Below are 20664 nucleotides of genomic sequence, written 5' to 3'. Positions count from 1 at the left end.
AAAAAATAAACTTTTAAACTTCATTGTTTTTCTTTTACTTCTTTTAAAGAAATAGGGTTTAAATTGCCCGATTCTGGATCCTATAACTTTTTTTTTTATTGGCTAATGTTTTCCACTGTGATACTATTTTCTTTTTTTTTTTGGTAAGTTTTTTTTTTTGGCATATGTTTTTGATTACGCTTTTTTTATAATTATAATTATAATTTTATGATTATAATTTTTGATGTAGGATCATAAACATTATATTTTAATAGTTCGGACAATTCTGCAATGCCAAATATGCTTATTTTTTTCTTCACATTTTTCGTGTGGTGGATGGGGCGTGTCGCCCCATTCATGAGTAGAAACATGAGTCCCGTACGGGAGATCATGGGGTGTCCCAGAGGTCAGACCCTACCCGATCTGATACTTATGCCCTATCCTTTAAAGGGGTACTCCTGTGGAAAACTTTTTTTTTTTTTTGTTAAATCAACTGGTGCCAAAAAGTTAAACAGATTTGTAAATTACTTCTATTAAAAATTCTTAATCCTTCCAGTACTTATTAGCGGCTGTATACTACTGAGGAAATTATTTTCTTTTTGGATTTCTTTTCTGTCACGACCACAGTGCTCTCTGCTGACACCTCTGTCCATGTCAGGAACTGTCCAGAACAGGAGAAAATCCCCATAGCAAACACATGCTGCTCTGAACAGTTCCTAAAATGGACAGAGGTGTCAGCAGAGAGCACTGTGGTTATGACAGAAAAGAAATCCAAAAAGAAAAGAATTTCCTCAGTAGTATACAGCTGCTAAGAAGTACTGGAAGGATTAAGAATTTTTAATAGAAGTAATTTACAAATCTGTTTAACTTTCTGGCACCAGTTGATTTAAAAAAAAAAAAAAAGTTTTCCACCGGAGTACCCCTTTAAATGACTGACATCAGTGGTCATAACAGCCATCACTCATTGTTTATGAAGCAAGATCAGGGTGGACCGCATTGCCAGCGCTGGGTCGGGTGAGGTGAGTATACTCCAGTTTGTTTTTAGAGCCCTCTCTTGAAAGGGATTATCTGGAGTCCATTGTTGAGTCCTCTAGAGAGAGAAGTGCCCAATGTAACCACTCCAATAGAAGGGATCCAAAATCAGGTAACTTCCTCTATTAAAGGGGTACCCCGGTGGAAAACATTTTTTTTAAGTCAACTGGTGCCAGAAAGTTAAACAGATTTGTAAATTACTTCTATTAAAAAATCTTAATCCTTCCAGTACTTATTGGCTGCTGGATACTACAGAGGAAATTCTTTTCTTTTTTGTCCATTTTAACAACTGTCCAGAGTAGGAGAAAATCCCCATAGCAAACATATGCTGCACCTAACAGTTCCTAAAATGGACAGAGATGTCAGCAGAGAGCACTGTGCTCGTGATGTCAGCAGAGAGCTCTGTGTTCCAAAAAGAAAATAATTTCCTCTAGTATTCAGCAGCTAATAAGTGCTGAAAGGATTATGATTTTTTAATAGAAGTAATTTACAAATCTGTTTAACTTTCTGGCGTCAGTTGATTTAAAAAAAAAATAAAAATAAATAAAGTTTTCCACTGGAGTACCCCTTTAACAATAAATTCTCTAATGTTGTTTTTTAAATTGGCTTTTGTAAACCAGACAGCCCTCTTTAAATATTTCAAGGTGAACCATTGTGTAGGTATAAGTAAAATTATGAAATTGGGCCGTAAGAAAAACTTGCCTGCAGTCACCGCCCATTTGATTTACAAACTTTTTTGATGTTTTTTAGAATGCACATAATTTAGATAAATCTTCAACGATAAAGATATTTACATTTCATATACATAAATACCCCATTTTCCTATTTATAGCCCAAGGAATGAGGACGGAGGCTTCATCGGATTTGCAAGGTGGGGCATGTTATCTGAGGGCATGGCAGAGATAATCAGGCTGCATGCCAAAGGGAGTGGTAATGCCATTCAGAGCGCCATATCTGAAGACCTGCATAAACATTATAAACAATATAATATTTCTTCAGTGTCCGAACATGGCCCTTATTTACTAAGAGTGTTGTGTAGGTTTCTTTGTGGGTTTTAATTCCCTACAATTAATTTTCCACGGTATTTACTAAGGTTTCCCTACATTTTCCACTTTACCTACATTTTGCTTTTCTTTACACATGTTCTGATCTGTCGGGTTTTCCTCAGCTGAAATCCACCACATTTTATATGGAAACCTTAGTAAATATGCAGTTTTTTTGTGAAAATGTCAGGGACACGCCCCTTTTTGGAGGCCATGCCCCTTTTTCAGATTTTCTTAGCAAAATGGAGAATTAGTCTGGGTTTTTTCAATTCTGGGACAAAATCTGGTGCAAAATCTGGCGCAGACAGAATCTGGCGCACAACCCGACAAAACATGTTGGGTTTGCAATAGTAAATGAGGGCCATTACGTGCAAAGAGAGTCAGCTAGGACTGGTGTGATTTTCTAAAGGTGGTCTCCTTGGTTAATCCAATAAAAGAGGAGATGTGCTGGAGCACATTCAGAATCCACATGAAATTCTTCTTTTATTTCATCTGTAAAAATATACAAACAGCCAAACATGACGGCAGGAGTTCAAATGTCCTATATGTTTCAGGGTTGCCCCTTTAAACTCCGCGAATCAGCGTTTGGAACAAGCTGTTCCGAACGCTGGAGCCTTCGCGGGGAGCTCGTGACATCATAGCCCCGCCCCCTTTTGACCGGGCTGGAAAAAATAAACAAAATAAACTTTAACTCACCTTCCCAGTCGGTCCGGACCAGCTTCCTGGGGACGGGAATGTCGGACAGCCTTCAGCCTATCACTGGCCACAGCGATGTTCCGCCTCGGTCGGTGATAGGTTGAGCTCACTGTCATGTAAAAAGCCAGTCGGCTTCTTACATGACAGTGGGCTCAGCCTATCACCGACCGAGGCGGAACATCGCTGCGGTTGGTGATAGGCTGACGGCTCTCAGACGTTCCCGCCCCCAGGAAGAGCGTAAGGCCGACGTAGGAAGGTGCGTTAAAGTTTATTTCATTTATCTTTTGCAGCCCGGGCATAGGGATACAGCATACAGTACAGAGTGTCAGCGCGGCTCAGACTATGGACATTTTGTGCAGATTCTGCTTGCAGCAGCCTCCCATTGAGTTCTGGAAGTTCTGCTGCTCTGATTGCACATAATAAGTTCCGCGACAAAACTTCCAAAGAGGAAGCTAGATTCGGGCAGAATCCGCTAGAAAAGTCCCAATTGTCAATGGGACAGCAATTATGTCCATGGCAGAGTGTTGTGCACGTAAGCACCCTATCCAGAACAATTCTGCTCCATGCAGGAAGACTACAGATCCACAGAGGAAATTCAGCAAAAGATTATCTTGCTGAATCTCATTAGTGTTAACGGACCTTTGGGTGTGGAGAAATTCCGCTTGGAAATTCTGATGTAGCAGCCTCTTAGGCTAGGTTAAAACTACGGAATCTCCGGGCGGAAGATTCCGAGTTCCGCCTGCGCCGACTGAATTAGTCGGCGCTAGGACCGCGCGGACACTGCAGTCTCCTATAGCCTGCTATGTGTTCCGCTAGGATTTCCGCCTGAAGAAAGAACAACCCCTTTCTTCAGGCGGAAATTTTCTAGTGGAATTTGTGAACGGGAAACCATTCACTACACTATGCATTATAGTAAGCGGAATTTCTGCCGGAAATTTCAAAGAGAAAATTCCGGCGGAAATTGCGTAGTCTGAACCTAGCCTTATTGTTTTCAATGGCATTCTGCTCCACCGTGCAGACTGCAGAATTTTCAAGGTGGAAAATTCTGCAGAGTAAATTCAAATTCTGAACTCTGCCAAAAGAATTAACATGTTCATTCTTTTGGCTAAATCTGCTTGAATATGCATTGCCATCAGTGGAGACGGCGCATATCTGAGGGGCCTTAATGCTGAGAGATTCAGTCGGCACCTCCTGTGTACAGAATGTCCGCAGATATTCTGCTGTGTGAATGGGACCTAAGGATGCATCCACCTAGGACAGAAAGAAGATTTTTACTGAGTAAGTCTCCAGCGGCACACTGCACCAAACTGTGTGGATTTGCTACTGTAGATTTTCAGTTTGAAAAAAAAAAAATAAATTGTCCAAAAAAAAAAAAAATATATATATATATATATATATAAAACTTTCTTACAGATTTTTGACCACTCTACTAATGTCAAAAAAGAAAATCCTCCCATCTGTAGCCTATCCGTGCAGAGTTTATGTGGACTATTTCTCCAAATCTCACCAACTTTACTACTGTAAACACTGTAGATTATCCTCATGAAAAATCTGCAACGTATTTGGCACACGTGGACCTACCCTTGTGGGGAACGCATTGAGGACATGTGCTGAAAAACTGCAATTAAACAATTTTTTCCATTGTGGACCCACAAAGTCTCCATGACGACACTGCATCTGACCGAAATCAGAAAAGAACATGTTGTCACCATCTCTCAGTGGTACCGCCTAAGGCTTCGCTTTCTCCTCTTAGAAGTAAGTTATTAAAAATTGTAGACCACAGGGCTTTCTTCTGAAGCTTTCCTTTAGATGCTGATAAACAACACTCAGCTTTTCCTCTCCCCCCCCCCCCCCCCCAGAGCAAAGGAAAGGATGGCACTACAGAAGACCCTTCACTCCTAAAATATGAAATTTAATCCTTAAAGGGGTACTCCACAGGAAAAAAAAACCATTTTTAAATCAACTGGTGACAGAAAGTTAAACAGATTTGTAAATGACTTCTATTAAAAAATCTTAATCCTTCCAGTGCTAATCAGCTGTTGTTATAATCCACAGGAAGTTCTTTTCTTTTTGAATTTCCTTTCTGCCTGACCACAGTGCTCTCTGCTGACATCTCTGCCCATTTTAGTAACTGTCCAGAGCAGGAGAGGTTTTCTATGGGGATTTGCTCCTACTCTGGACAGTTCCTGACATGGACAGAGGTGTCAGCAGAGAGCACTGTGGTCAGACAGAAAGGAAATTCAAAAAGAAAATAACTTCCTGTGGAGCTTAAAGGGGTTATCCAGGAAAAAAACATATATATCAACTGGCTCCAGAAAGTTAAACAGATTTGTAAATAACTTCTATTAAAAAATCTTAATCCTTCCAGTACGTATGAGCTGCTGAAGTTGAGTTGTTCTTTTCTGTCTAAGTGCTCTCTTATGACACGTGTCTCGCGAACTGTCCAGAGTAGAAGCAAATCCCCATAGCAAACCTATTCTACTCTGTGCAGTTCCCGAGACAAGCAGAGAGGTCAGCAGAGAGCACTGTTGCCAGACAGAAAATAACAACTCAACTTCAGCAGCTGATAATTATTGGCAGGATTAAGATTTTTTAATAGAAGTAATTTACAAATCTGTTTAACTTACTGGAGCCAGTTCATATATAAAAAAAAAGTTTTTTCCTGGAATACCCCTTTAACAGCAGCTGATAAGTACTGGAAGGATTAAGATTTTTTGATAGAAGCACTTTACAAATCTGTTTAACTTTCCAGCACCAGTTGATTTAAAACATTTTTTTCCAGTGGAGTACCCCTTTAAAGCATACCTATCATATGACACGGAAAAAAAAAGCTTTTACAATTATTTACGTCTTTTTTATGTGTCTAGCTTCTTTACTTAACTCACAAATCCCTCCGTGTGGCTGCTCACTCATTCTGTCATCCACTACTCAGGAAGAGACATGTCTGAAGCAAACACTGAGCTCGCCCTCACTCACCATGCATTTACTTCCTCCCTGAGTCTTCTGTGCTATGCTGCATCTCTTCATCCAATCACTGCAGGCCGCTCTGTTAGACAGGACAGGAGTGAGCACAGATAAGTGCTAGCCCCACCCTCCCTTACAAGACTTTGTCCCAGCTTGTGCTTCAGCTGGGCCAAAGATGATGCTGCAGCCGGACAGGATTATGTTCTCGATTGTATAGGACCCCTAGTTTTTTTTATATGGCATTGTTTTCTTTTAAAAGGAGAGAAAAGTTTTTATGAAGTATATTAGAAAGGGTAATGTTTTGCCAAGATGTACAACATACAAAAAGTTTTTGATTCTGACAGCGCCCATTTAAAGGGGTTATCCAGGAAAAAACTTTTTTTTATATATCAACTGGCTCCAAAAGGTTAAACAGATTAGTAAATTATAGAAATAGAAGTATGGAGAGGCTCTAAAGTGCTCTGGACAGCAATTAAGACCTGGGCTACCCAACAGACCCCTATACCTCAGGTGTCACAAAATATCTAGACAATAAACTACAGAAAATGGGGCTCAAGGTCACGGATATATGGAGTAATGCGGTATTTATTAGAATTAATAGTATAACATTTATCAGATATTGGTTGATGCCTGGCTACCCACAGGGCCATTGCAGGTGTACAGGAATCGTATATATAAAAATGTTATACAATCATAATGTAATAAATATCATAAAAAACATAAAATGCATATATTGAGAAAAACCTCTGAGATCACTCCAATAAATGATAGAAGTGAATATTGTTGTTGTGGATCAACACCAATAATTATCATAAAGTTCACAAAAGTTCATCCAAGTTTATGGTGAGAGTCGATAGTCAAAAACTCCATATAGGCCTCTAGCAATGAAATAGTATAGCAGAAGATTCAGTCTCTCATATGTATCTCGAGCAAGAGATAGCAATAACAATCAATTATTCTCAGCAGCTATTGATTATTATTTTATGCTGCTGAGGAAAGAACCTAGGAGGTTCTGAAACGCGTCCAGCCCACTATACTATACTCTTGGGATCACTATCATCTGTACTCCTGCCTCCAATATTTAAGTTTTACAGAGATTGCCACCTGTCAATCAAAATCGCTCCCAGCGCGCGCTGGAGAGACACGAGGAGAGTACCGGAACCACCATCTAAGCAGTGCAGCCGCAGCACTGCAGTCCCCCGATTCCAGGCCCACTCCAATATCCACCACTCTTACCGGGAGACGGCCGAGTCTCCGAGCGGTGAGCTCTCCTGCTGAGAGAGCCGGCACATAGATTGCCAGGAGGAGCCGCACGGGGATTACATACACGTACCGGAGACATCACTGCATCAACCGGAGAGTCCATCACGGCACCCGTGCAGCAGACGCCCGGACCGGTGAGCATGTCTTACCCATTCATATCACATTACCCATACCCATTCACATCACGCAGAGCCGTGAATTGCTATCTGTACAGAGCCGTACATTGGTACAGAACATTCCATTATAACTGATACAAAGTGGCTTGATCTAAAGTGACCTGATTTGCTACTTATGAAAACTTGTTACATCAAGCTGCTGAGAATAATTGATTGTTATTGCTATCTCTTGCTCGAGATACATATGAGAGACTGAATCTTCTGCTATACTATTTCATTGCTAGAGGCCTATATGGAGTTTTTGACTATTGACTCTCACCATAAACTTGGATGAACTTTTGTGAACTTTATTATAATTATTGGTGTTGATCCACAACAACAATATTCACTTCTATCATTTATTGGAGTGATCTCAGAGGTTTTTCTCAATATATGCATTTTATGTTTTTTATGATATTTATTACATTATGATTGTCTAACATTTTTATATATACGATTCCTGTACACCTGCAATGGCCCTGTGGGTAGCCAGGCATCAACCAATATCTGATAAATGTTATACTATTCATTCTAATAAATACCACATTACTCCATATATCCGTGACCTTGAGCCCCATTTTCTGTATTTTATTGTCTAGATTTGTAAATTACTTCTATTAAAAAATCTTAATCCTTTCAGTACTTATGGGCTTCTGAAGTTAAGGTTGTTCTTTTCTGTCTAAGTGCTCTCTGATGACACGTGTCTAGGAAACTGCTCAGTTTAGAAGAGGTTTGCTATGGGGATTTGCTTCTAAACTGTTCCCGAGACACGTGCCATCAGAGATTACTTAGACAGAAAAGAACAACCTTAGTTCAGAAGCTCATAAGTACTGAAAGGATTAAGATTTTTTAACAGAAGTAATTTACAAATCTGTTTAACTTTCTGGAGCCAGTTGATATATATAAAAAAAGTTTTTTTCCTGAATATCCCCTTTAACTACAATGTGGAGCAAAACTTCACAATGGTAAAATGACTCGGTCAGTCACAATTAAAAGACAGCTGGGCTGTTTTGTTGCATGCTGGCTGCACAGTTTACAGCAGTGTTACCCAATCAGGGTGCCTCCAGCTGCTGGGAGATGTAGTTTTGCAACAGCTGGAGGCACCCTGGTGTGGGAACACTGGCTTAGGGTGCTTTCACACTATCATTGTAGTGTACGGTTGCTGGATCCGGTTGGGAGTGGCGAAAACCGTCCGCTCCCGTATCCGCTGACTCCGGTTGTCTCATTTTTCCCCGAATACGGTTTTCTGACCGGACCTAGAACCGTGGTATACCACGGTTTTAGGCCCAGTCAGAAAACTGTATACGGGGCAAAAATAAGACAACCGGAGTCAGTGAAGAAAGCAGGTAGATGCCAGCGATTATGAAACTTTACCTTTATTGGAACCACGTAAAATCATCGACATGGAGAGACTTCAGTAAGACAAACAATTAAAATTCCAGGAATCAGCGCCAAGCATGACGCGTTTCAGGTCATGTGACCTTTCATCAGATGCATCAGCGTTTGACTCCGGTCGGCTCATTGAAATGAATGGGGTTCGGGCCAGATCCGGCTGGGATACGGGAGCGGCCGGTTTTTGCCCCTCCCAACCGGATCCAGCAACCGTACACTACAATCGTAGTGTGAAAGCACCCTTACAGAGTGTCTGCTGCTCTCATACATCACTATACGCTTATGAGAAGTGGTAAGGTGCCAGAATAAGACTTTATGGTGCAAACTGGAAACTTTAGTTTTCAAGTAGAGCAGTGTTCTCAAACTGTGACCCTCCAGATGTTGCAAAAATTCAACTCCCAGCATGCCCAGACAGCCATTGGCTGTCCGGGCATGCTGGGAGTTGAAGTTTGGCAACATCTGGAGGGCCACAGTTTGAGACCACTGATGAGACCAAGCACAAAACGCTTGACAATGCAGTTACTTTGAAGTGGTACACAAGTGCAATGGTTACAGAAGAGGCGCACAGTTTGCAGTTTTTTTCCTCATTATCAATGGGCATGGTCTTGTGAATAGAACAGTTGCTGGTAAAGTCTCTCTTCAAGGCTTTTGGTCAGCTTATGCCCAAAGCAGATGGCAGCCTTTGTCAAATGGTTTGAAGAGAGGATAAGTTCTACAAAAGAATGCCTGGGTGTTTGGGGTGGCACAGCCTCCGGGTGTCTGTGATGGCGAAGTCACTACTATCTATTCCCAGAATCCCCTTGACAAGCCAAGATGTATGTCAGTAGCCTACAAACAAATGATATCAGACATGAAGTCCCAGTCCTCAGTCTCATATTTTGATGCCATCTCTTCAAAGGACTTTTTTTTTTTTTACTTTATCAACAAGCAGGTTAACTTGACAGTAACTTGTATTTATACCCTTTGGGGGAGATTTATCAAAACATGTGTAGAGGGAGAGTGGTGCAGTTGCCCATGGCAACCAATCACATTGCTTCTTTCATTTTTCACAAGTCTCTTCAAAGATGAAAGAAGCGATCTGATTGGTTGCCATGGGCAACTGCACCACTCTTCCTCTGCACAGTTTTTGATAAATCTCCCCCTTTGTCTCTGGTGCTGCTTTCAATGTTCCTTTACTTGCTGTCCGGGCATAGCTGCCTACACAGACCTAGATGCTCTCTCTAAGTCTCAAACTGAAAAAATGGGAAAAAAGGGGGAAAAATGTGAAAAAAGGGTGGGGAGGGGGGAAAAGGGGGAAAAAAGGGCAATAAAAAAGGGAAATAAAGGGGAGGAAAAAAAGGGGGGGGGGATTGGGCCCCTAGTGAAGTAATATGAAAGTATAGGTGGTAGTTAGAGTGTTACTCACCAAGTAGGGTTGCGCTGAGAGCACAACAGCTCAGTAGGCTTTGTACAATATCCAGACCTGCAGCCACGGTCCTCTGGAATCAAGCTTGTTCAAAGGGAATCAAGCTGTGTTAAAGGAGTACTCCGGCGCGCACTTTTTTCCTTTTATCCCATCCGGGCTGCAAAATAAAAGAAAACACACTTTCTCTTACCTGCCAACGAGCCCCCGGAGCTCCGGTACACTCCGGTACAGGTGTTCGGTCCCCGGGCTGTATTCTTCTTACTTCCTGTTAGCCCGGCACTTCACACGGAGCTTCAGCCTATCACCGGCCGCAGCGATGTCCCGCCTCGGCCGGTGATAGGCTGAAGCTCCGTGTGACGTGCCGGGCTAACAGGAAGTAAGAAGAATACAGCCCGGGGACCGAACACCTGTACCGGAGTGTACCGGAGCTCCGGGGGCTCGTTGGCAGGTAAGAGAAAGTGTGTTTTCTTTTATTTTGCAGCCCGGACGGGATAAAAGGGAAAAAGTGCGCGCCGGAGTACTCCTTTAAAAAGGGTTTATTACATAGTACACATGCAACGCGTTTCTGGTCCGTACCGGACCAGAAACGCGTTGCATGTGTACTATGTAATAAACCCTTTTTAACACGAGAATACCAGATGTCCTAGTCTTATCATCTGCAGCAGACCAGCGTTTTTTCTTTTCTACATACTCTCTAAGTCTCAGTCTCGCTGTATAGGACAGGCTTTGGGATAACCAATCCTTTTACTAACTTGTTGTGGTTTCAGTGATGCTGCAAGCAATGGTCAGTAAATGGCTTCCTTTCACTTGCTTCTGCATCTTTCCTCAGGACCTGGCATGTCATCATTGGTGTTGCTTGCATATATTCGCAATTCAAATTTTATTCGCGAATATCGCATATAGCATATAGCACTATATATTCGAAATTACGAATATTAGTTTTTTTTTTTCCCAGTACACATCACAGTGATCATCCCTCTCTGCTTCCAGCTTGTGTGGTGTAAAGAAGGCTCTAATACTACTGTGTGAGACCTCCCTTCTGCTGCTTCTATTAAGCAACACTGGTATACTTGCTATAAAGTTCATAAACTTTCGCATATGCCAATTTTTGTATATGCAAATTTTTGCATATGCGGAAAAAAACGTGAATATTACGAATATGCAAATATATGACAAATATTCGTCCATATATTCGCGAAATATCGCAAATTCGAATATGGCCTATGCCGCTCAACACTAGTCATCATACACCATTCTCACATGGTCGCCCCAGATCTCTTCAGACACCAGTTATTCATCCAGCCATTCCTCTCTCTTAAAACCCCCTGGTGTGATCCTCCATGGTTCCAGACCTCCCCAGGCTAAGTTATCCCTCCAGCCTTTCCTCTCTCTCGCTCCCCCCATGGCTCCATACCTCATCAGGCACCAGTTATTTATATTCCTCCAGCTTTTCCTCTATCTTAAAACCCAATGGACCCAATGGATGAGGCAAACAGGAAGTGCTCAGTAATGGCGGCCACACTTTCATTGGCCATCTGAGACCACATACAGGTATTTAAGACCCCTGCATCTCCCCCACCTCACCGCTCCTGGACAAAGCAGTGGCGAAACGCATCAGAGGGTGAGGTGGGGAAGCTGGGACACAGCTCTATCTTTGCCCATATTTATTATTGTTTTGCAACTATTTAGCATGTACAGGTATTTGTATTATTGTGACCACTGTGCACTCTATTTGTATACTTGATGCTGCTATTACAGCCATATGTATGACCATTGTGTCTATAGATATGGATATGCGCCTCATTCTGGGCCCTTTGATAGTTAAAAGCATTTAGTGGCAGAACAGTGCAATTTATGTAGGACTATGTACGCACTTGCCATATTGACTCAATTTATACTGTTTTGATTCACAATGGTCCAGATTTATCAAACTGTGTGAGAGAAAAAGTGGAGGGATTCTCCCACAGCGACCAATCACAGCTCAGGTAACGAGCTGAAGTAAAGTGAAAGCTGAGCTGTGATTGGTTGCTGTGGGAAAGTCTCTCCACTTTTCCTCTCACACAGTTTGATAAATCTGGGCCCATATCTTTTTGAATATTAATGATTACATATTTCATATGAATTTCCCCATCGCTTTTAATCATGTCTTCTGTGTATATGCTTTTATGGGTTACTCTTTGGGTCTATATGGAATTATGCTAAATAAACTTTGATAACATTTTGTACAAATCTGTTGTTTCCAAATATTTTTTGGGCCTATATTGTTGGGTAAATTATCCATCCAGTCTTTCCTCACTACCCACTGGTCTGCTCTTCTATGGCTCCAGACCTCATCAGGCACCAGTTATTCAGATTCTTCCAGCTTTTCCCTCCATCTTGGAACCCACTGGTGTGATCAGTGCTCTCTGATGACACGTGTCTCGGGAACCGCCCAGTTTAGAAGCAAATCCCCATAGCAAACCTCTTCTAAACTGGGCGGTTCCCAAGACAGGTGTCAGAGATTACTTAGACAGAAAAGAACAACCTTAATTTCAGAAGCTCATAAGTACTGAAAGGATTAAGATTTTTTAATAGAAGTAATTTACAAATCTGTTTCACTTTCTGGAGCCAGTTGATATATATGTATAAAAAAAAGGAGTTTTTTCCTGGATAACCCCTTTAAACGCAAGGCACTGCATACTGACCCTTCGTGAAAGCCACCTTCTAAACCTTTAGAATGACATTACCATTCCAAGTCACAATACAATTATACACAATACATTATATTTCAGAATGCCTCAGACTTCAGAGCTCCACCTTGCCCTGGATCAAACACTTCGGAGTACGGAGCCATTGCACCCACATCCATAGCCAAGCCTGACGCTTGCGTCAGGCTTGGCTATGGATGTGGGTGCAATGGCTCGGTACTCCGAATGAACTAAAATAAGCTGTAATGCTAATGCTACTTGAAAATAAATGAAGAAATGACGACTGAAACAGGTCTGTGAATTCCTCTTTTCAATTCATTGCACTCTCCTCTGTTATATCTATAAGAATTACCGCTCCAAGTGTCATCAACAAAAGAATGGTGACACCATAGAAATAATGGTTAACCAGCACCTACTATACTGTAAATGCCATGAAGACCCGAACTCAAGGATACAATGGCATAAACATTACAAGGCAATCTTATACTTTCAGTATTTCCACAATTAAAGGCATAGAAATGCACATAATAATGTAACATAATAAGAGGTGAATATTGATAATTACAGATCATCCTCTGTACAGAGGGAATGGACACCATGATTTTTGGCACTCCCTTTAAAGGGGTACTCTGGTGGAAAACTTTTTTTTTTAATCAACTGATGCCAGAAAGTTAAACAGATTTGTAAATTACTTCTATTAAAAAAAAAATCTTAATCCTTCCAGTACTTATTAGCTGCTGAATACTACAGAGGAAATACTTTTCTTTTTTGGAACACAGAACTCTCTGCTGACATCACAAGCACAGTGCTCTCTGCTGACATCTCTGTCCATTTTAGGAACTGACCAGAGCAGTATATGTTTGCTATGGGGATTTTCTCCTACTCTGGACAGTTCTTAAAATGGACAGAGATGTCAGCAGAGAGCACTGTGCTCGTGATGTCAGCAGAGAGCTCTGTGTTCCAAAAAGAAAAGAACTTCCTCTGTAGTATTCAGCAGCTAATAAGTACTGGAAGGATTAAGATTTTTTAATAGAAGTAATTTACAAATCTATTTAACTTTCTGGCACCAGTTGATTTGATAAAAAAAAAATAAAAATAAATAAAAAATTGCCACTGGAGTACCCCTTTAGGGTATGTTCCCACACGGCGTATTTTGCTGCGTATTTGCTGCGTATTTGGTGCTGCGTATTTTCCTACCCATTGACTTCAACAGAGAAAATAAAATACGCAGCAGCAAATACGCTGTGTGGGAATGTACCCTTAAAGAGTCACATGCCCCAAAGGCTAGTTTTGTCCATTGTCCACCCTTTACTTCCTGGGAAGGAGCATATTAATTTAAATTCTGAAAAAAATTCAAGCTGACTGAAGTTTCCGTTTCCATAGCAACCATCATATTTCAGCTAATTTTGTCATTTTCATATTATGTTTATAAACATGAGCTAATAAGATAAACCTCTAAATGTGCGCGGGTAGTGAAAGTGACGGGAATGAACATGGTAGAATGAGCAGCATAACACAAGTCTACAGCAGCGCATTTTACCACATCAGTATCGGATCACTTGAGGGAGAGGTGTAACTATAGAACGACACGTGTAACTTGGGATTAGAGATGAGCAAATTTACAGTAAATTCGATTCGTCATGAACTTCTCGGCTCGGCAGTTGATGATTTATCCTGCATAAATTAGTTCAGCTTTCAGGTGCTCCAGTGGGCTGGAAAAGGTGGATACAGTCCTAGGAGAATCTTTCCTAGGACTGTATCCACTAGGGGTGTGAATCGCCAAGAATTTGGCGATTCGATTCGAATCGCGATACCAGTGTGGCGATTCGATATATCGCGATATATCGCGATACCGTCTAGGTGACGATACATCGCGATATATCGCCCACCTGGGAGCACTCATAGATCCCAATAGACGCCGCTGTCAGCTTTGACAGCGGCGATCTAGTACTCCGGTGCTCACTTTTCTCATGTTATCCCGTCCGGGCTGCAAAATAAAATAAAACGCACTTTATCTTACCTGCCAACGAGCCCCCGGAGCTCCGGTACAGGTGTTCGGTCCCCGGGCTGTATTCTTCTTACTTCCTGTTAGTCCCACGTCACATGGAGCTTCAGCCTATCACCAGCAGAGGCGGGACATCGCTGCGGCTGGTGATAGGCTGAAGCTCCATGTGACGTGCCGGACTAACAGGAAGTAAGAAGAATACAGCCCGGGGACCCAACACCTGTACCGGAGCTCCGCGGGCTCGTTGGCAGGTAAGAAAAGTGCGTTATATTAAAAATTCCACATCCCTAAAAGAATCGATTCAAAAATATTTTGAATCGATTCTGTATCGGCAAATGAAAAATCGCGATTATCGCGAGAATCGATTTTTTCTTACATCCCTAGTATCCACCTTTTCCAGCCACTGGAGCACCTGAAAGCTGAACTAATTTATGCAGGATAAATCATCAAATGCAGAGCCGAGAAGTTAGTGACAAATTAAATTTACTGTAAGTTCGCTCATCTCTACTCGGGATGTCATGGAATTTATTAAGCAAAAAGTTATGAGGCTAAGCAATAGCTTCATTTGTCATTTTTCATGTCTGACCGTGGGGGTCCGGCCGCTGGGACCCCCCTTGATCTCTGTGTCGGTGTTGCAGCGTTACGGTCACGGATCCCTGGGGCTTCCATAATCATGAGGTTTCGTCACACCCCCTCTGTTCATGTCTATGGGAGGGGGTGTGTTTTACAATCTTTTTTTATTGGGTTTTCAAAACAGAAACATAACAGACATTTATAACATAGAGTTGAACAGTCATGACATCTCTTACATGGGAGGATCCGTCACATAATATAATATACATGCATATTACAAGGATATTATTGCAAGATTACGTGTTGTGAAGGCTAGTACACAGCTGTCTTGCCTCCTCCCAAAGACATAAATGAAGGGGGTATGGCGGCTGTGATCGCCGATCGGGGAGAACGTGGGGTCTGGCCGCTGGGGACCCTTTGGATAGGAGATAACATGTCTAGTGATGGAGTACCCCTCTAAGTAAATTCCTCCCATTCTGCTATCCACCCACCCACTGCAGCATAGTAACATCCCCTGGAGATCATGTGACTTATGACATCTTGATTTTGATCATAGGGAATGCTGGGAAAGGTCAAAGACAACAGTAAAATAAAGAGACTTGTACTACAGCACTTCCAGGGTCCTGTGCAGGAGCATGGAGATAATAGAAGTATATTACAAATGAATATAACTTGGCATCATGGACTCAATTAAGGAAGAACATAATCCTGGAATCCCCCTTTAACTGTACGTTTTCCCTTTTGATTGTTTATACAGTGTTTCTCACACATTAATTTAATTCAATGAAAAATGAAAATTCCACTCACAGAACATACAGTATACTCTATTTACAAAAATAAGACTCTACCAAAATAGGTTAAGTTCATACCTGATGGATGACAGCTCTGATCTCTGAAAAGTTATGATGAAAAAGTAAATGAAACACGGTACAAGTGTCTTTGGGACAACTTTATCCCAATGTAATTCTGTTATATAGAGCATACTCTAGAACAGTGTTTTTCAACCACTGTTCCGCGGCACACTAGTGTGCCGTGACATAGTGTAAGGTGTGCCGTGACATAGTGTAAGGTGTGCCGTGACATAGTGTAAGGTGTGCCGTGGGAAAAACACCCGCCGGGTGTTTTTGCCGCGGGACATCTCTGTGTCCTGAAAGTTGCTTTCGGGACACAGGGATGCCTCTATTAAGTCCCTGCGGCCCCGCGTTTACTTTAAAAACGCGGGGACCGCCGGGAGGTAGCGCACGCAGGGACGTCACTGACGTCCCATGCGTGCGCCCATAGCAACAATCGCGGAGGACCGGAGCAGCGAGGAGGACGCGCGCTGTCAACTTGGTAAGTGTTACCAGCGGCGCGTCTCCTTCGGTGTTCCGAGCACCGCTCCTCCGGTCCCGGGACCTACTGCTATAGCCGGACAGGAGGAGTGGTGCTCGGAACACCGAAGTGGGGCGGTACACAGGCATAAAGCTTTCAGTAATACACTGTATGGCTGAAGGCTGTATGTCTGTGGGGAACTATACTGGACCTAATGTGGGGGGACTATACTGGACCTAATGTGGGGGGACTATACTGGACCTAATGTGGGGGGACTATACTGGACCTAATGTGGGGGGACTATACTGGACCTAATGTGGGGGGACTATACTGGACCTAATGTGGGGGGACTATACTGGACCTAATGTGGGGGGACTATACTGGGCCTAATGTGGGGGAACTATACTGGACCTAATGTGGGGGACTATACTGGACATAATGTGGGGGACTATACTGGACCTAATGTGGGGGGACTATACTGGACCTAATGTGAGGGACTATACTGGACCTAATGTGGGGGGACTATACTGGACCTAATGTGGGGAGACTATACTGGACCTAATGTGGGGGGACTATACTGGACCTAATGTGGGGGACTATACTAGGCCTAATGTGGGGGACTATACTGGACCTAATGTGGGGGACTATACTGGACCTAATGTGGGGGAACTACAACCTAATGTGGGGGTAACTATACTGCCAACCTAATGTGGGGGGAAAATAAGATATATGCAAGATAAGATATATGCAGTGTGCGTAGGAATTTGTTTATTACTTTATTTGTATTTGTATATAACTTTATATATAGTCAATATAGGCCAGTGTTTCCCAACCAGTGTGCCTCCAGCTGTTGCAAAACTACAATTCCCAGCATGCCCAGACAGCCTTCGGCTGTCCGGGCACGCTGGGAGTTGTAGTTTTGCAACAGCTGGAGGCACACTGGTTGGGAAATACTGATATAGGCACAGAGTTAGTTACAAATTTTTAACCTTTTCTAATGGTGGTGTGCCTCATGATTTTTTTTCATGAAAAAAGTGTGCCTTTGCACAAACAACACTGCTCTAGAAAACTAACTGAATAGATAGATATATAGAGAAATACAAAACTAGAAAGAGGGGCTTGTGCATATTTTTCTGTTGCAATATCGTAATGCGCCCCCCCCCCCTTTCTTAAAACCCAAATAGTTTTCTAGGGCAACCGCACCCTTTATTGTCATAAGATTTAAGCTATGCTAGCCCTAAAATAGATAGGTAATAGACAGATAGACAGATAGATAGATAGATATGAGATAGATAGATAGATATGAGATATATAGATATGAGATAGATAGATATGAGATAGATAGATAGATATGAGATAGATAGATAGATATGAGATAGATAGATAATAGATAGATAAACAGATATAGATACTTTTCAATATAATAATACTGAAAAGTATGTGTATACGATTAACAGATTATTTAAATGTTAAAATAATGACAATAAAATGAATAACAACTGTATTATTATTATTATTAATAATAATAATAATAATAATAATTAGAAGTAAATACAAAATACATAAATAAATAAACTGCAACAACAATATAAAAAAGTGTCCTTAATATTGTTCTAAGTCCATGTACAGGTCTCCTGTTCATAGGTCAGCCCAGACCCCATGCTTTGGTCAGTTTTAAGAGTTTCTCCCACTGGAAGGAGGCTTCTACTATCTGAATACCATTGATGTGCAGGAGCTATGGGCACAGTAGTGGGTAGCAACAAAGATCAAAAAAAAGAGTATGAACAGTGGCAGAAGATACTCTGCTCTACAAGCTGGTTCAAACTTGTGCCCCACACCAGCCAGTGCCCCAGACAATAGCATGTGCCACATCCAGGAGCAGCAGCTGTAACACAAGAAGCCCCTAACCCTGCCCCTTGTTCTAGTCACTGATCCTGAGCAGAAGACAATGATAAACAGGCAGCAATGAGACTAGGGGCCCCCAGGAGCCACACAGTGCCACAATGTATCCAGTGTTTGTTGTTACCTTTTAGCAAGCATGGGGAGAGTTGTGCTGCTGCATGGTGTCTATGTGTTGCCACTGCTCCTCTTCTTGTTGTTCTATTCTTTAACACAGCCAGTCCCCCCTTGTTTCTCCTGTCAGTGTCTGCTCCACCTCCTCCAACAAGCCTAGGCAACCAGTCCTCCTGTCCTCCTCCCACAGCATCCTGATTGGGCTCCATGCCTCCTACAGCTTCACTTCTCCAGCTCCTGTCACTCATCCTGACTGATCCAGAGTTGTAGACTATACAGAGTGCAATGGGGGAACACATGGGGGGAGTGCTGAGGATGAGGGTCTTTATTGGAGTGAGAGAGGGGGGGGCTAAGGCTTAATCATAAGTAAATGACTAACACAGCCAGGGTCCCTTTTGTTAGCAAAGAACACTGGGTAATAAACCAGACCATTCATCAAACTTATCTCCCTCCCTAGATTATTATTACCTAAGGAATGGCAGCATGGTGAGATACTCATCATTATCAGTCACCAGCTGAATTCTGCCAGCCTGCTGTGCCAGTCCCTGCCTAGATCTATTTCCTACTCTCCTCTTATTGCAAAACTGCATGATGAAGGCGAGTGGTCTTTGAACTGTGTACCTCCAGCTGTTGTAAAACTACAACTCCCAGCATGTCCGGACAGCCGTTGGCTGTCCGGCCATGCTGGTAGTTGTAGTTTTGCAAAAGCTTGAGGTCCATAGTTTGGAGACCGCTGACGATCCCAGAATAGGACCCCAAACTAACCTACTGATATTAAAGGAAAACTGTCAGATATTTTCTCCCGCACTATCCACAGTATTGATGGATAGTGCGGGAGACGCTGATTAAAACGAGCCCTATCTCACCCGGATCCGCCCGGCCATTCGCCCGCAATTGTACTTTTATTCTATGTGTATATCTTGCTGTAACTGGCACGGGCGGGGCTTCTGCATGTTAACTGGCACTGAAGTCAGCGCCGCTTATGAATAATTATCCCCCCTCCCTCCAATTCTCCCTCTCTTCGCTGCTCCTAACTGGAGGGAGGGGGATGAATGTTCATAAGCGGTGCTCACGTCAGTGCCAGTTAACATGCAGAAGCCCCGCCCGTGCCAGTTACAGCAAGATATACACATAGAATAAAAGTACAATTGCGGGCGAATGGCCGGGCGGATCTGGGTGAGATAGGGCTCGTTTTAATCAGCGTCTCCCGCACTATCCATCAATACTGTGGATAGTGCGGGAGAAAATATCTGACGACAGTTTTCCTTTGATAGGGTAAATTCAACTATCTACAGAATAGCTGCCCCCACAGTCTGTAGGAAACAGGTACACCAGTAATCAACTTTTTATCCCCTATGCACAGGAAAGTGAATCATTTTTTGATCATGGGGGGTTTGACTGCTTGGACCCCAACCGATCTTCAGGCCAGAACCCCGGCTCTCCTAATGTACGGAGAAACTACTGCCCCTCCATGCATCTCTATGAGATCTACACCCTGTTTCAAATTATTATGCAAATGATATTTATAGGGGGACTCCGGTGGAAAACTTTTTTTTTTTTTAATCAACTGGTGCCAGAAAGTTAAACAGATTTGTAAATTACTTCTATTAAAAAATCTTAATCCTTCCAGTACTTATTAGCTGCCGAATATTACAGAGGAAATTCTTTTCTTTTTGGAACACAGAGCTCTCTGCTGACATCATGACCACAGTGCTCTCTGCTGACACCTCTGTCCATTTTAAGAACTGTCCAGAGTAGGAGAAAATCCCCCTAGAAAACATATGCTGCTCTGGACAGTTCCTAAAATGGACAGAGATGTCAGCAGAGAGCACTGTGGTCATGATGTCAGCAGAGAGCACTGTGTTCCAAAAGGAAAATAATTTCCTCTGTAGTATTCAGCAGCTAATAAGTACTGGAAGGAGTAAAACAATTTTATAGAAGTAATTTACAAATCTGTTTAACTTTCTGGCACAAGTTGATAAAAAAAAAAAAAAAATAATAATAATAATAATAATAATAATAATAATGTTTTCCACCGGAGTACCCCTTTAAGTGTTAAAAAGATTAAGGGGGAGATTTATCAAAACCTGTCCAGAGGAAAAGTTGCCCATGTTTTCCATAGCAACCAATCAGATCACTTCTTTCA

At 42.2% G+C, this 20664-nt stretch overlaps 1 protein-coding gene across 2 annotated transcripts in view; it reads right to left on the bottom strand.

The window, feature by feature from the left end:
- FRY (FRY microtubule binding protein) overlaps window positions 1–18676 on the bottom strand; it is a 526666-nt gene extending 507990 nt beyond the window's left edge. For both annotated transcript variants that reach the window (XM_056561876.1, XM_056561877.1), the window contains exon 1: window positions 18532–18676. The gene's annotated coding sequence lies outside the window, so the exon portion shown is untranslated. The remainder of the gene's footprint in view (window positions 1–18531) is intronic.
- Window positions 18677–20664: the final 1988 nt, after the last annotated feature.

This window comes from Hyla sarda, chromosome 2, assembly GCF_029499605.1.
Source record: "Hyla sarda isolate aHylSar1 chromosome 2, aHylSar1.hap1, whole genome shotgun sequence".
Taxonomy (NCBI): Eukaryota; Metazoa; Chordata; class Amphibia; order Anura; family Hylidae; genus Hyla; species Hyla sarda.
This window is presented reverse-complemented; position numbering and strand designations above follow the sequence as displayed.